This window comes from Monodelphis domestica, chromosome 1 (assembly GCF_027887165.1).
Source record: "Monodelphis domestica isolate mMonDom1 chromosome 1, mMonDom1.pri, whole genome shotgun sequence".
In the NCBI taxonomy this organism is placed as follows: Eukaryota; Metazoa; Chordata; class Mammalia; order Didelphimorphia; family Didelphidae; genus Monodelphis; species Monodelphis domestica.
In genome coordinates this window covers 698,902,504-698,920,631 of record NC_077227.1, presented here as the reverse complement: position 1 = coordinate 698,920,631, position 18,128 = coordinate 698,902,504, and the positions used below count along the sequence as shown (strand labels likewise).

Genomic DNA, 18,128 nt, shown 5'->3' with positions numbered 1-18,128 from the left:
TCTGTTTTTATTTCTATTGTTAATGCTGCAGTCTTAAACATTTTAATGGATAATTTAATGATGCTTTTGCTCTGGGGCTTTTAGCAAAGGAGGTAATTAAAAAACCCAATTAGTGGTAATATGTTTATTAAACACACACATACATATATTTATACACAAATGATCTTCACATTACATTGTCACAGAAACTATACACAATACGCTGTTTCTATATAATATCAGGTAAGAAATGAAGGAATAGAGTTTAGAAGTGTTTTTCTTTTTCAAGTCTTCAGCTTGGAAAGACTCATTATTTTAGGTGCTACGGTTGTAGTTGTATCATGGCAGAACATGTTTGCAAATCCCACATCTCCTAGTTAATTTAGCTGGAAACATTTCCTGAGAGGCTAAGGGGTGACCTCTCCAAACTGTGGTTGCTGCCTGCAGGGGTGCAGTTTCTTACTTAATTCAATACATCAAGGATTCACGATTTCATTAATATGGGTTTTCACTCCACTAATAAAGATTTAAAATTTAAAAATTTCTGCCTTCGTGGAATCTCCTTTGATGAAAATAAACAAAAATGGGGAAATTCCCCACCGTGCACGAGGTTGGCCAGGTCTTTGCTTCATGTCGTCTTTAAATAGAATTGTTCCTCGTTTTCTTCCATCCTGAATGGGAGGCGAGTTCAAGTGAAGTGATTCCGGTGACTCCTACAATCTGGGCTACTTACTTTCCCTTTCAAGGTTTGTTTCCTCGTCTGTGAAATAAAAGACTTATTTCTTGGTTTAACTGGGTAAGCTGTTCCTAAATTTTTTGAAGAATTAAAATCTCCTTCTAGAACCACAAAAGTGTCGGTCCAATCCTCTTCGTTTTTCAGGCTAGGAGAAGAAACTTCAGGACACACAGCAGCTGCCGCAGTGAGAGGACTACTGTCCCTTTCCGCCCCCCCTAGACCTTTCAGGATCTACATTTGGCAAACATCTGGATTTGGGTGAAGTGGGAACCCGTAGGCCCTTTTCAAGTTTCCCAACCCGAGGAGGAGTTGCTATGGAAGCCTACAATTGGCTAACGGCTTTTCCCCGCGTCCTAGGAAAGGTTCACCTTCTCGAGGTGATCTTAAATCCCTCTTTTCCAAGTCTTTTTTTGCCCCGCCTCCGTTAGGCTTCCCGTTCCCCCTCCCCCTCCTGTTCCGGAAGTCAAATAACGGCCTCACCTAGAATGCCGCACATGCGCCCTGACTCCCCAAGATCACTTCCGGGGGCTGCTCGCGGCCAACCGTGCCCTGGGCGGCGGGGTCGCCTGTGAGGCGCCGGCAGCGGCTACATCTTCGGGGTGGGACAGTCAGCGAACAAGCCGACGCGAGCCCGGGCGCGAGGGAACCTGCTTGCGGCGGTGGCCCTGCCTCCTCCTCCCGGCGCCTGCTGCCGGGTCATGAGCTCAGCCGCATGATGTGCGCCCGCCCGCCTCAGCTGCCGCCGCCCTCGCCGCCCGCAGGCCAGGAGGAGCCGCCGCGCCGGGCGGCCCACCGGGGCTCCCGCCCAGCCCGGCCCGGGGACCCGGGTGAGTGACTGACTGTCTTCCCTTCCTTTTCTCGGCCCCGCTCGGCCTTATGCCGCCCTCTCCTCCTTTTCTCTCTTTTCTTCCCCCTCCCTCTTTTTCCTCTCATTCCCCCTCTCCTTATTTCTTTTTCTCTCATCACCTTGCCTTCCTTTCTCCCTTTTCCCTCTTTCCTCCTATTTAAAATCACCATCCTCCCTAATTCCTTTTTATTTTTCCTCTCTCCACTTTTCCCTCTGTTCTCGCCTCCTTTGGGTTTCTTTTGTATTTTATACTTTTAAAAACCTTATTCTGAGGAGTCTTTAGAAGTCCATTTCCCTCACCTTTTTTCTTCTATTCTTTTTTCATGTCTCTCTATCTCCCCCTCCCTGCTCCTTCCTTTCTCCCCTCCTCCCTTTTTTCCTCCCTTTCTTCTTCCCTCATCTTTTCCCCCTCCCTCACCCCCTGGCCTTCTCAGTTTACCTTCTCTTGCCAGTTGGAGAGAGTTGAATTCGCCGATTTCGGAGATCTTTTCCAGCTCCAAATTCTGTTCTAGAGGGCTGGTCTTTTCTACACACTTGGCTTTCTCCATTCTGGGAGACCTTAATTTACCTTAATCTCTGCCACTCTCTTATTTGTAATTCTACTCTTCTTCCTTCCAGTCTTTGTATTTTTGAAACGATGCCCCACTCCCTTGTTACACTGATGATCAAAATCTCATCTCTCTCAGCCTCCACTCTTCTACTTTCTTTCTGTTCCCTTCCAAATTCTGTCTTCTTTCCCTCCTTTAGAAAGCCACTATTTTTACTTTGGATTTTTTTTTAATCGAATTTTATATTTATGGCACTATGGGATTTAGAGCGGGAAGGGATCAGCCTAGTTCAGGAGTTCTAAACCTTTTTGGTCCCTTTGGCAGGCTGATGAACCCAATGGATCTCTTCACAGAATAAAGTTTTTAAAAAAAATCAATGATAAAGGAAACCAGTTATTAAACCATAGTTGTTGACTTTTTTAAAAGTTCACAAGACCCCAGGTTAAGAACCCTTTGTTTCAGTTGAACATTTTTCATTTGATGGATTAAGAAGTTGGAAATTTAGAAGGGCTCAACAACAGCAGGAAGCCAATAATAGAACTGGGATTGCAACTAAGACCAACATTTTTTGCTATTTAAGTTTAGTAAATAAATCGTTTTTCCTTATCTCTTTTGTAGACAATTTTGTCATAGTAAGGTAGTTTAAAAAATATGGTAGGAAAGGAACAATATATACTTTCTCCAAGGAACCTTCCCTTGTTCTCTCTTCCTCAGGAGATGAATGACCTTCCCCCTCAGAACCTCATATCATTTTTGCTCTAATGTACACTAATACACAGTGTTCTGCATTTTTATTGGCATCTTTTCCCTCTATTAGACTGTGAGGTCTAGTCCTGTGAATAGTGGAGTGTGTGCATAAGATCATAGCCTCATCATTCTAGAACTCCCTTAGGTCCTTGTGGTCCAGTCCCTTTCTTTTAAGGTTGAGGAAAGTCATGCTCTGGAAGGTGAAGAGACTTGCCTGAGGGCTCAGAGGTACCAAAAATCACAATTGGAACCTAATAGGATACCAAATTAAGAAAACCGGATGAGATGTATATAAAGAGGGCAGCAATCCTGTTTTATCTAAACTTAGCTTTTCTATCAACAGTACAATTTTCCAGTACCCTTTACACACAGGCATTTAATGAATGTTTCTGAGATTTTGTTGTTGTTCAACCTTGAACATGCTTTTCTGTATATAAACCTAGTTTTCCTCATTTGTAAAATGAGGGGTTTGGACTAGATGCTTTCTAAGGTATTTTCCAGCTCTAAAATTCTGTAACTCTCCTGGACTTCTTGCATTTTTCCTGTCTGTAGGCAGGATTCTTCTCATTGCCTTAAAGGTGCTATTGCTGCTACCAAGTCCCTGTACTCCACCCCTTTCTCTAGTAGGTACTCTACAAAATGGGGGTGGGTTCTTGTCTTACATAGAATCATTAGAGAAAACTGTAATAAAACCAATTTGTTTTTCTGTTGTTAAGTGTAGTGTAAGAAATTACTGAAGCTTGTAAATTTTCCATTTTAGATTGGGCTACCATTTAATCAAAACTCATTTATTTCATTTGAAACAAGCTTTAGTACACTAGAGTATAGCTCTAATTAGTTGTTATAGATGTTCTTCTAAAGTACTTGTCCAGATTCTTAGATGCATAGTAATAGAATCAACATTTTAGAAGTATGAAACTCAAGTAGATCATCTAATCAATGCCTCTCATTTTACAGAGAAGGTCATTAGGCTTAGAAAGTTACTCTTCAGAATCTTCTTTGTGGTAGGGGTAGACTTTGAACTAATATAAGATTCAACTCCCCTGACTCCCAGTTAAGTATTCCCTCTGGTACCCCATACTGCCTGATCAAGATGTGTTAATCCTTATGTGACAACATAGTGATTGACCATAAGGTTAAATAGGAAATTCCTTTGGCCTGGATTTGGTTCTAGAGAGGAGTGATTCTTGATTTGAGGCAGCTTGGCATAGTGGAGAGAGTACTAGATTTGCACATTGGGTGAAAGTGTCAGCATTCAAAGTTTTCTCCAGGCTGGAATATTAGTGAGGTTTTGAATCTAGTAAGCTGACATTAAATAGAGGTAAATGTAAACTTTTAGGCTAGAAAGCAGTCTATCTGAAAGATCTTGGGGCTTTAATTGACATCAGATTCAGTAAGAGTAAACAGTGTATGGCAGCCAAGTTATGAGATACATATATGTGGACAGGACTGGGAAGGGGAAACTCACTGTATTTTTCCCTGGTTAGATCAAATCTGTAATATTGTGTTTAATTAGCAAAAGTTTGGGAAGGATATTGATAAGCTAAAGGGCATCAAAAGGAGGGTGAACAGGATTATATGGGGTTTTTGAGAGCTTGAAAAATGAGGATCAGTTGAAGGATCTGGTAATATGTTTATCTTGGAGAAGAAAAAATTTAGTGGGGATATAATCATCTTCAAGTATTAGAAGACCTGTCATGGAGGTCTATCAAATCTGGAGGATCAGATTTTTAACTTGGTCAGGCAAGACATTGCAGGCAGGATTTGTAAGAAGAAAATACTTCACAATTGGGATGTTCCAAAGTGAAATAAGAGCTCCTTGAGGAAATAGTGAATTCCTTTTCAAAAGGTTGGAAGCATGTGTCTAATATAGTGCAGGAAAAGATTCCTTTTCTTTAGATCTGATAGCTATTGGTGCCCCTTCCAACACAGATTGTGTGAGAACTAATTCATAGTGCCTCATCCATAAAATGGGGATAAATAACAGTAACCCTACAAAGTTATTATGGGAATCAAATGAAATATTATATGAAAAGTGCTTTGTAATCCTTAAAATAATATATAAATGTTAGTTGGTGTTCTTTAGGGATAAGGACTGAGCCTGAGATTATGTTGACATAAAGAACTCCTGGATTGAGGGAACTCCCTTTACCAGTGCAGGTGGGCTCTTTCTTTTGCAATTTAAAGTCTCAGAGAAAGAGGTTAAGACAGGGAAGTTCTATAGAAGCTCTATCCAATATGTTGGACCTTCCTTTAGGTGTGTTATTTGAGAGATACCAACATCATCCGTGCACTCCTGTGATTAATACATTTTGTTTTCTGGACATCAGTTGACTGAAGTTCTCTGGGCAGCAGATATTTAGTGTTTTTAAAACCATTTCATGCCTATGGACTTATCCTTGATCCATGAAAATAGGTACTTTACAAGGACATTATCTATTGCCTTTCAATTTTTACTGAGAATTTAGAGGGCCCAACTTTGTTTCAGTACTCCTTTTTGTTGCTTTAAAGGTATATAAAGAGAGAAATGAAACAATTTCTCCTATAAGACATTTATAGTATTATTTTTGTTTAAGCCCTTTTAATTTTCATAGCACTAGAGACTATTCTATTCACCTGGATGGCTCTAAATTAAAATACTTTCCAGAGTCAGACGGTGAACATTTGTTTTTTGTGGTATCTGCTATCTTGGTCCTTCCCTTAGCATGGATATAATTTAGAGTTTAGAACATTTGGATTTGAAATCCTTGTGGGACTTATTTGAATACAGGTGGGTGTGTTTCTCTGTAAATTTACTTGAAGCAAAATAATGAAACCTGCTCTGGAAGATCTGGAAAAGTCTAGCTTTATTTTCCTGGGAATGGATACTTGGAGAAATTCTGGCTCTAAATGTGCAAGTATGGAGGGTTTTTTTTCACTAATAAATTTAAGATTATTTTGGGTTTCGTTACTGTGCTGACTGTTGCACTTGCTTTTCTTGTATAACTGTTTAGTTTGCCATGAGTTTTTTTAAGAACTAAAGTAAAAGTTTTGCCGGATCCTCTACTAACAAATATGAACAGTATATGTGGAAATTTTCCTCCCATTCTGATTCAGAATATAAGTACCTACTCAATCCCCTTAAATTTGCAATTCTTTGATTTATAACTTCCCTTAGGGATAATGAAGTGGTTTGATTTAAAAGGTTTTTCTGGAAGTTGAAAGCCATAGTTTGATATTGATAATGTAGATTGTGGATAGTATGTTGGTATAAAATTGAAAGTTGACTGCAGTTGGCAGTGATAAATTAATATTGTGCATTCTTCTTACACATTCTTTATATTCTGTAATTGGAGAGGAAAATAGTGGTTTTGTGTGCAGTAGATAATTGCTATGCTTTTAAAGCAAACTAAATATTTCATGATTGCAAATTGATGGAAAGAATGTTTAAAGAACATAATTGTTACAAATGTACTTTAGTAGAATATCTGAACGTTATACCCTGGTTTCCTTCCTAACTCAGCTCAAATGCCAATTTTTAAGGCCTTTCTTGATTTCTCCCAGCTACTTAGTGCCTCTCCCAAACAATTACCTTGAATACTTTTGTGTATATATATATATATACACACATATATATATATACATATATATATGTATATATATATATATATATGCACAGATGTCTCCCCACAATAGAATGTAAACTCAAGAGCAGGAGACTGATTCATTTTTGGCTTATTGTCCCCAGTGCCTAGCCAGTGCCTGGTACTCAGAAGGTGTTTAGTAAATGCTTGACTGCTCAATCAGTAGTAGTTAGCTTCTCTGAGACAGGGAAGAGGCCTAGTGAGTGTTTTTTTTTTTTAAGCAAATAGTCAGTATATATGTGAATGATTAGAACTGTACTTTAACCCCAGCATTCATTCAGCTCACTTCCTAAAATAGAGCCTGTCAGAACAAGTGTTTAAAAAACTACTTGTCTAATTAAATTTAGTACCTCCTTTGTGCAACACATTGTAGGTGTTAAAATACCAAAATCCGGGGCAGCCACTTTGGTAAGTTTAATAATAATAATAATAATAAGCTATTAATTATACCTTGAATTTTTATAGCACCTTTGCCCCTAAAGAGCCTGGAGCACTTTCACCTATTATTTAATTTGTTTTAGTTTTATTCTTCAGTGTTAACATTCTCCTTTTCACTGCCAAACAAAGATGTGGGAGGGCTTAAGTAACTTAGTTTGAAGTCTCAGTTAGGAGTGGATATTCAGTTCTAGTTTGATATCCTGACTTTCAACCCCATTGTTCTGCCACAAATCCTGTTTTTAACAAGCCTAACAAGTATCAAAATTACTATACTGTATTTCCATATCTTTACAATGAAAACTTATTGCTAGAGTATCCTAAAAGATCTCACATTGTTTTTTTAAGATTCATTTATATGATTTTTGGAGGGGGATACTAAGATAAAAAGTACCCTACCTCAACCCCAGGTAAAAAGTACTCTACCACTACTCTCAGAGGTTGAGCCATTTGTCCTTACCCAGTCTACACTGTGCAACTCCTGTTACAAAAGCTCTCCATTTGAAATATACATACATACATATATATATATACACACACATATATACATACATACATACATACATACATACATACATAAATTCCAAGGTAATTTCCTGTTTTGGAAATGATTATTAAAAAGAATATGAAGTTAGCACTCAAATAGGTTTTCCAGTGTCATAACTGTGGAAGGGAGAAATAGTGTAATTAGGACATTTTGATTATATAGAATGCCTATGGGACAGGAAACACTTTATTTGGCTTATACCTATGAATTTATTGTTTTGAGGAGACTGCCACCACTATTGCAAATATATGGTTATTTTGCCATTTTTTCCTATGGTCTCTGAGAATTGGCTGAGAATTGGGCTGGATTGCTAAGAGGGCTAAAGAATTTTCTCAAGGTCATCCAGTCAAGCCTTTTCAACTGTCTTTTGGACATTTCAAACTATGCGTCCAGTAGAATCTTAAGTTCAACATGTTCAGAACTGAACTACTTTCCCCCCCTCCCCCCTTCTCCCTTCCAAACTTCTGTATAGGGTGCTAATATCTTCCCAGTTACCCAAGCTTGCAATCTAGATGTCATTCTCAACTTTTTGGTCTTTTTCACTTCCCTTATCCAATCTTACCAGTTTTTCTTTTATGTTCCCTCTTCCCTTCTGACACTACCACCATCCTCTTGCAAACCCTCATCACCTCATTCCTGGACTATTGCAATGTTCTCCCTCAAGTCTCTCCACCAGTCTGTCCTCCACTTAATCTGCCAATCTTCATAAAACCCAATCTGACCACATCACTTCTCCCACACAGCCTCCACTAAAAGCCAGTGGCTCCCTTTCACGTTCAGTATTAAATATAAAATCCTCTCTTTGTGGGTCAAAACCTTTCATAATCAGGCTCCTTCCTAATTTTCCAGACTTCTTATACTTTGAAACCCTCAATGTATTCTGCAACACTGACCTCCTTTGCTATTCTTCTCACAAGATATTCCAACTCTAGATTATGTTTTCTCTGGCTATCTCCCATGTCTGGAGTTCTTTCCTTCCTCATCTTTGCCTCCTGGCTTCCTTCCAAGTTCCAGCTAAAATCCCACTGTTTATAAGAAGCCACTCTTTCCAATTTGTCATCTATCCATCTTGTTTGTATGTACTACTACATGTTTTCAGATTGTCTTCTAGTAACTGAATTCCTTGAGAGCAGAGTTTAAAAATGCTTTATTTTGTAATGGGGTTGACCCTGGGTCTTTTAAGGCTCTGTTGGTCTCTTTTAAGATTCTGCTAGCCTATCTTAACTTCTTGCAAAGTTATTCTAAGTTGGGAATGTTTCAGGTGTGCTTCCTCAGTAAGACTTAGTGGCTCTTGAGGGTCAGTCTAGCTTAGTTTGGAGAGTCTCAGCTATTACAGAACTTAATCAATTTGTTTGTGTCTCTAAGCAATTCTGAAAGGGTAAACATCTGCCTTTGATTGGGGAGAGGAGGTGGTCCCTTCAGTGATTATATCACAGGTCTTTTAATTAATTGCAGAAGGAATACCATTTGTCCTACTAGACTTTTTCAAGAATGAAAAAATATTCAAAGACTAGTGTTTGTGAATGGGTAGGAAAAGTAGTATTCATTCATTTCACTTAAAAATATGTATTAAGTTTCTATTATGTGTGCCAGGCTAGGGTACACAAAGAAGTATAAGATTCACTTAAAGTTCTATTGTATGGTATGGATTATATGCTGTATCAGGGGCATAGACAAGTAGAATAGCCCGACTGTATTCTGATGATCAGACATCTGGAATATTAAAGTTCACTTGTTGGTTCTTCAAAACGAGAGGGACGTTGACATAAGGAATGTGTCCAGAAGAAGGAGGTTAGGGTGAGTTAATAATCTAGAAGCAGTGGACCATAATATCCTATATTTTGGCAAAATGAGTGGCAGAATAGCATGTTTTAGGAGGACTAGTCCATGCTTCAGTTTTATCTCTTGAAAAACAGAAGAGATTGGGCTAGTTGATTGATATTTAATGTCCTCTCTAGCTCTAATATTCAGTAGCTCTGCCATATGAGGAAGAGTTGAAGATAATAAGGGAGTTTAGAAAAAAAATGAGTTTTAATGATTTATGTTGTTTTTGCATCATTTATATTTCCTACTTTATCTCTTTCCCTCCTTTCCTAGAAAGCAATTCCTTTTAATAATGAATAAAAAGAGGAAGAAAGGAGACTTTAAAACTAACTTCCATATCTAAACATCCAGTATTAAATCTAGCCTTCCAGACTTCCGCAGAAGGTGGGAGGGAGGTATCTAGACCAGAATTTGGACCTCTGCTCCAGAGTTTTAAAGACAGATAATATGTTATCTGTAGCTGAGAAATTATTGTTTTGATTTAAGGGCAAAACCCCCCTTTTTTTTTCAGTGCTTCAGGGGATCTTCAGTTAAAAGATACTTTTGAGGTAATTTAATCTAATCATCTCATTTTACACACGAGGAAATAAAGGTTAAATTATTTGTTTAAGGACACACAGATAGTAAAAACTTGAACTGCACCAGGTCTTCTGATTCCAAATCTAGAGTGCTTTCTCTTGGGCCACAATTCTCTTTTTTATCAGACAAGACCTTTTAACAGTTGTCTGTCTTTAAGGCACATTTAGTCCTTTACAGAAATCAATAGTTATGAGAGTAATATATGAAGGATAAAAATTAATTGGTCTGAATGTTAATTGTCCTTGATTTCAGAAAATTATTCTTTTCTTCGATTAAAAAAATAATCCTTACTTTTTCTCTTAGTATGAATTCTAAGACAGAATAGCAGCAAGGGCTAGGCAAACAGGGTTAAGTGACTTGGTTGGGTCACATAGCTAGGAATGTCTGAGGCCAGATTTGAATCTAGGCTCTTCTGACTCCAGGCCTGGCTCTTTATCTACTGCTACCCAGTTTCTCCTTCAGATGACTTTTAAAAGATAATTTTTTAAATTACTAAAGAGAAGGGCAAAGTATTAATTTTAAGTATAGGAATAGATAGACCTGTGACTTCATTGATGTAGGAAACTCCTGGATGAGGAAATTCATTCTGACAGTGCAGAATGGCAGCTTCTCTACAATATTGTCTTTTTTTTTTTTAAAACCATACACTCTTCTCTCTTAGCATCAATACTGTGTATTATTAGTTCCAAAGCAAAAGAGTAGTAAGGGCTAATAAAAAGGGGTTAAGTGAATTGTCCCGGGTCAAATAACTAGGAAGCGTCTGAAACCAGATTAGAATTTAAAACCTTTCATCTCTAGGCCTGGCTCTCAATCCACTGAGCAACCTAGCAATCCTCTACACATAGTCTTTAAGGAATTGCCTAGCACCTGGAGAAGTTAGGTGACTTGCCCAGGGTCACATAGCCAGTTGTGTATATCAGAGTCAGGACTTAAACTCATGTCTCCCTAACTCTTAAGAAACAAACACTGAAACCCAGGATAAATCACATTGAAACAAATTAAAAGTTTTTAGAGGCCTCATAAATGATCATAAAATATGCTTGATGTGTTAATATTTTCCAAGGGAATATGCTAGCTTTTTAAAAAAAATCCTTACCTTCCACCTTAGAGTCAATACTATGTATTGGTTCCAAGGCAGAAGAGTAGTAAGGTCTAGGCAATGGGGGTTAAGTGATTTGTCCAAGGTCACAGAGCTGGGAAGTGTCTGAGGCCAGATTTGAACCTAGGACCTCCCATCTCTAGGCCTGGTTTTCAATCTACTGAACTACCTAGCTGCCCCCAAAGTGCTAGCTATTTTTATATAAAATTACAAATTAAAGAAATATTGGTTAGAGAATTTATTCTTATTATGCTTCTTTTGTACTGACTCCTTTAGATGCAGTCTGCAGCTCACTGAAGCAAGTATTGTAAAGATAATTTTAGAGTTGTGACTTAAAATCTAAATTAATTGGTCGCCAGGGAAAAATCCCAAATAAAATACCCAAGTCAGTCTGGAAAATTATGGTAATTTTAATTAACATAGAGGGAAGGATTTTAAGGAGAAAGAGGGAAGAGGGTATAGGATTTCTCCCGCCTGGCCTGTGCCAGGGGAGTTCAAGATCTCCGCCACTAGGTATGTGTCCTTGAAGATATATTTTTTTTTCTTTTGATGAATGCTTTTTGCAGGGGGAACAGGGGTGAGGGAGAAGGTGAGGATGGCCATGACTGAATCACCTCTAAGTCTTTTGGCATGCCAAAGTGATTATGAACTGACCATATTTACCTGGATGGAATCAGAAATAATTTATTTTTTGCTTAAAATTTACTAAGTATGCTAAGCTCTAGAAATAGAAAATTGAGATAGTCTCTTCTCTCAAGAAGTTCACATTCTAGTTGGGTAAGATTAAAATTTTAGGCCAAACTGTGGCAGGTAGAAATTAGTTTTACTCTAGAAGTATTATATTTTTAGGGGTTTATTTAAAATTAAGAAATAAAGAAAATACAAGTAAGAAAGCCTGTGCCTAGGTGGGCCAAGAGGCCTATTCATCCTCACCTACATGGAAGCGGAAACAGGAAGAGCGCCAGGAAGCTTTACAACCAGTTTAAATAGAAAATTTTGATCTTGCCCAGGTGAGGATCTCAGTGAGATTACAAAGCATTCTGGGAAGTGGCCAAGGACTTCTGGGGATTGGAGTCTGGGGTTCAAATCTCCATTTTTACAGAACACACAAAAGAGGGACAGATCAATATGATGATAAATGGAAAGGCCAGAGGTAGTACTTAAATTCTCTCAGTTAAGTTGGCAAGACCCTAAGAATCTTGGGGAATAATGGCTGTGAGGATAGTCCCTGACCAAGATGGTTTAAGGGTCATAATGGATGGGTCTCTGGGATATTCCTGGTAAAGGTAGGAATTGTGGAATAGAAGTCACTATTCTGGAGAGAATAAAAGGATGTCAGTGCCTTATGGGAATTAAGCAGTGAAGGTGGGGTAGGGAACAAGGGTCTATGGCTCCTTACCATGTGACCTGATAATTTAAGTTTGTGATACTAAGAAATATTCCATATAAGTTTTTGTATTCACTTGTGTCCTTGGACATCATTGATCTTAAATGGTTACTGTAGGATTGTTAGATCTGGAAAACCCCTTAAAACTCATCTAGTTCAGTGCCTCAGTTTTATAGATGTGTAATTTGAGACTTTGAGACAGTAAGTTAGTCAACCAATGAGGATTTGTTAAGGACCTGTTCTGTGCCATGCTCTACAAGGTCTTGGGATAGACAGAGACATAAATCCTATGTTCTTTGCCCTCAAAAAGCTTATATTTATTGAGTTAGATAATGTGTATCTATATATTAAATATATACATACATAAGAATATATAGACATGTCTTCATATAGGAATATGTTTTATATATATGTAAACATTTCCATATATGTATATAGTTATGTATATTCATAAATATGTATATACATATTATAATGATTGGAATTCTTGAGGCAATATTTCTTAAATGTTTTAATTTTATTAATTGATAGCTCAAGACAATCAAAAATGGACATTTGAACCCCTCCACAATCTGAACAAGAGAATTACATAATAGTCACACAGCTAGTTAGTAGCAGAGCTGAGACTAGAAGTCTTCTTGCCTTCCCTGACCAGTGTTTGACCAAGAACAGGCAAATGGGTGTGAAAACTCTTGGACTGGTAGCACCCCCAGACCACTAGGCCTGCTTCCAACCTAGACTTCACAGTAAGCATGGGTGAAGCATCCAGGTTCCCTAAGGAAGAAACAGGAGGCAGTGTGTGCCAGACAAATCAAACCTCTCCTACCACTATGACCACTTTATGGAAAGAGCCTAGAACTCGGTGCCTAAGAGTCTTGGGAATAGCCATACCCTTAAAATCACCAGATATGTTTCTAGTCCAGCCCTAGTGACCATTATTTAGGGAGAAAATCATTGAGGAGAGGAGGCTTAGCCTTCTTGTCACCAACAGCAACAGTTGCTGGCCATCTGCCACCAAAAGGCAAATAGAGGAACCCTGAGAGAGGCAGCACCTTCTTGACCGTTGGTGTAAAGATTAAAATTTAGGGGATACTGATAGAGGTAGAAATTAGTTTCTCTCTGCAAGGAGTATTATTTTTTTAGAGGTTTATTTAAGATTGAGAACCTAAGAATATTACAAGTAAGAAAAGCACGTGTCTAGGCCAGAGAGAGAGAGAGAGAGAGAGAGAGAGAGAGGGGCAGGCGCCTAGACACAACTACTCACATCTTGCCTGCCTGCTAGGTGGAGAGCCGCGTGTGCTCTGAAGTGGAAGTAAAAAGAGGGCAGAGGCTATTCACAACCAGGTTTAAATACCTCATCTTGCTCTCGGCCCAGGTGAGAATTCAGTGAGATGAGAGGGCATTCTGGGGAAGTGGAGCAAGGATTTCTGGGGATTGAAGTCCTGGATTCAAATCTGTTTTTACATTGGTCCTGCTGTTAGCCTAGCCCTCATAGCCAACATTTGGGGAAATAGCTCCTGTGGAAAAGGAGGAAGCCATCCCCACCAAGTGTCAACCAATGCACAGGATAGGCAAATCAGCAGAATTGAAGCAGCTGAGCAGGACACCTTGAGAGACAGGCAGTAGCTTGTGTGAGGCAAATCAAACTAGCACCATCCTCACACCCTAAAGGGGATAGACTGGGGCCTTAGCTCAAAAACTTGTATAGTAGTAATGCTTTGAGTCCAAAGCCCTTAGACCAGTGATGGCAAATCTTTTAGAGACTGTGTGCTGTGCTCTGCCCCCCCAGAAACCTTGTGCTATACCCCCCTCCCCAAACCATCTTACCCTGGGGAGAGGGGAGTGGCCTGAGCACTCTGCTCCACTCCCGCTCTGCCACATGTGAGCCACCCATCTTACTGAGGAAGCATGCCTATTGGGCTTCTGGGCAGAGGGGTGCAGTAGAGAGGGGAAAGAGAGCAGCTCCTCCAAGCCCCTCTGCCTTCTAGAATTGAACTCTGGTAGGTGACAGCTCAAGGGTCCAGAGAGAGAGCTTGGTGTGCCTTTTTTTTTTTAAACCTGTGTATTGGCTCCAAGGCAGAAGAGTGGTAAGGTCTAGGCAATGGGGGTAAAGTGACTTGCCCAGATTCACACAGCTAGGAAGTGTCTGAGGCCAGATTTGAATTTGAACCTAGGACCTCTCGTCTCTAGGCCTGGCTCTCAATCCACTGAACCACCCACTTGCCCCCTTGGTGTGCCCTTTTTGACATGTGTGCCATAGGTTTACCAACATGGCCTTAGTATTCTTTGGAGACAGCCTGGAAGCTGTTCCTGAAGGTACTGTGGCCACAGCTATTGAAGAATCAGAGAGAAAGGTCCTTGCCACTTTGGTGCTTGGAAGAAACTAATATTTTTATCAAGGAAAGTGACATTAAGGAAGCATTACCATGTCTGCTTTGTTGGTTCTGCTAAGGTCCATGAGACTTTTCTATCTGACTTGCAGCTGAAGCCTTCTTTATGTGTTGTCTGTGCCAATAGATTATGAGCTCCTCAATAGCAAGAACTGGCTTGTTTTCCTAATTGTATCTCTGTCACTTAGTGTACTACTTTGCACATAGTAAGCACTCACTAAATGTGCCATTCATTTACTTATAACCCATCCAAATTTTTCTACTAAGTAGTGTTCCTTCTCAACTTCCTTTTTTTCATGAATATTGGGATTGCAGTGCTTGATAGATTTGGTCTGTTAATTCCTTGTGGATGCCATGACTTTTTTCCTCTCAGGAAATTTATTTAGTAGATTTTCATTCTGTATAAGAGCTAGAGATAAAAAAGTGGATACTTAAAAAAAAAGTTCATTTACTCATGACCTTACATTAAAATGATAGCTGTGCATAGACATAACAGGATATGGTTATTACAGTTATGAGTAGCACCTTTTCCTTTCTCATTTAAAATTATTCTGAACATTAAAATAATCAAGAACTAGATATTTCATATAATCACAAATATCCATCCCTTGACCTAACATTTTCATTGACTGCCTCCTATGTCTGGAATACTCTCCTTCTTCCCTTCCCTGACCATCAAGTCCCAGCTAAAATCCTACCAAATTCAAATCTTTCTGGAGTTCCCTTAATGTTAGCCTTCTCTCTGCAATTATCTCCAATTTATCCTGCATATACCTTGTTTGTTTCTAATTGTCATCATGTATTCCCTTTAGACCTTGAAAATAGGGACTAGCTTTTGCTTTTCCTTTCCCAGCTTTTAGCATAGTACCTGGTATGTAGTAGATGCTTAATAAGTGTTTATTGACTGAATAACATCAAATAAAATCTAGCACAGCACTTAGGCTAACAAATCATTCTACATATATTAATTCATTGGGCCCACACAGAAGCTTGAGTTAGGTGATAGTATTAGGCCAATTTTGGAGAAAAGAAACTTGGGCATAGTAAAGCTAAGTGACTTGCTCAGGGTCATGTGGCTAGTCATTATCTGAAGCAGTGTTTGAATTCCTCAGACTTTTAAGTCTAGCAGTTCATCCACTTTGATATCTCCTGTATCTAATCAAAGTTGGAAGGGAACTTCCAACATTCAATTTCTGTCTGAATAAAAACCCCCCTTTTACAAGCTCATCAGTAATTTATCATATAGCCTTTTCTTAAAGCCCTCTAGTGAAGGGGAACCCAGCCTCCTATATCCCATTTCATTTTTGGATAGTTTCATTTTGTTTTTTTTTCCTCTCCATTCTTTCAAACCTCAGTCTGTCTGCAACTTCTACCCATTATTTCTAATTAGCCTTTTGGAGATGGAGCAAAATAAATTTCATTCTTATTCTGCTTGATAGTGCTTAACTATATGGTTCTGTGATACATGCTTAAAATGCTGAGTAACCTAATTATAATGACTATCAGAAAAAAATCGTTTATTGTGAAGGCAGTGTGGGTTTTAAAATTAATAATCAATAACTAAATATTATATTTTCTAAAGTTTCATTAATAATAACTAAAACAAAAGAACTGCCTGACTTCAGCCCGGTCACCAGTCTAAGAGAAGAGAGAGGGAGGAGTTACAGGTACTTAAATACAGTCATGCAAAATGTGGGGATGCAGGAAAATGGAATTTTGGGAAATACTAAGAAACTTCTGGGGGATGAAGTCCAACGGTTCAAAATCTCCATTTATACATATTCTCCCTGTGATCCTATCGGGAAACCAGTTTTCCCCAAAAGGATCATGGAAACATAATCAACTTTAAAAATTGCAATAATTTATGGATAAAAGGAAAAGAGAACAAAACCAATGATTACTAGGTTGCCAAAAAGCCAATTTGGGGGCAGTCCCCTTTGGCATAAGAGTATACATTCAAAATAAAGGCATTTCAACCCCCTCATAGTTCAATTCACATCCCAAAGTTCACTCTGGATCTTCTGGTGCAGCATGTGATCTCTGCAGCCATCTATCTTCATGGTGCATTCTGGATTCTTGAAGGTAGCAAGGTTTTTATCCTAAAATTGCTCAAATTTAAATCAAAGTTCACAACAATAACTTGGCCCCCCTGAGGTGAATAATAACAAACACAGGGATCACTCAGGGATGCATGGCTGAGTTATGAGTTATATGAATCAATTTGCAAAAGAAAATAAAAAATATGAAAAAATCCAAATAAAAGAGAAAATAACTTGTGGATGAATACAAACTGTAAAAGTCTTATGTCTAAAAAAATTGAATTAAGGGAAAAACAAATCTATATAACAGGTCCTTGAATCAGGGCCCAATGAAAATGATTTAAGCAATTATGCATTTACCCAGTCAGTAGCCAGGATTACAGAAAGTTTGCCACACCATGAAAGACAGAAAAGGGACTAGATTATAGGAGCCAGGTAGGAGCCAAATTTGAGATACTTGGTAGAATGTGGAACAAGGAAGACCTGCCTTTAACACATGTTGAACAGCCGCAACCTTGCACCCCAAACAAGTTCAATTCCTTTTGTCTTGGTTCAAAGTTTTCATCAATCTCATCAGGATTGGTTGGCCTCTTTGACCTTGTGCTCGATTGGCACTATGTGGTTTAGCTTTGTGCTTCTTTAGCACTGTGCAATGTGCCATTGCAATGTGCTACAAAATTTTTTTGTATTCTCTTGCCTTGGAATCAGACAGAATCATTGAACAAAGTCCCATAATTTTTTTTAAACAATCAGTGGCATCATTCTTATAGTCTAAAGCTTTTTGGGTATGCATTGACATTATAGCAGATGTATTTAAAACTTATATTACTGCAAAATAAAATAAATTAAAGAAAAATCTCATGGCATGTACTTCAAATACAAAAAGGAGAGAAAAAATAAAACTCATACTATATTGCACATGCAAGGGAAAACAATAATAAAAAAAGTTTTAAAAATAAAAAATATATAGCTTAAAATCAGTGACACACTATCAGCCATGTGTGAGTACAACATGATTTTCAGAATAAAACAGTAACACAGTAGGTAATGCATATTCAAAGAAGTACAAAGTCCCTAAAATTCACAATAGCCCAGTTAATTACAATAGCAAACAAACCAACTATCATATTTCACTTAAATTGCTGTATGACATAAAAAAAAAAACCTATGAACTGATGGATATTTGTCACACTTTTTATAGATGTAGCAATTCTTTCAACCTTGGTAAATATAATTTGGGTCTAGAAATCTAGATTGTTCTGCTGGAAGTAAATTAAAATGAAGAGTTTTGCTGGAGCTCTTTTTTTTTTTGGCTTCCTGATTCATAGAAACACCTTGGTAGGAACAT

The 18,128-nt window shown here is 38.4% G+C and overlaps 1 protein-coding gene across 1 annotated transcript in view; it reads left to right on the top strand.

The window, feature by feature from the left end:
• Positions 1 to 1,178: 1,178 nt before the first annotated feature.
• Positions 1,179 to 18,128, top strand: part of ZDHHC7 (zinc finger DHHC-type palmitoyltransferase 7) — a 70,433-nt gene continuing 53,483 nt past the window's right edge. Inside the window, exon 1 of the mRNA XM_001365353.4 lies at positions 1,179 to 1,542. The gene's annotated coding sequence lies outside the window, so the exon portion shown is untranslated. The remainder of the gene's footprint in view (positions 1,543 to 18,128) is intronic.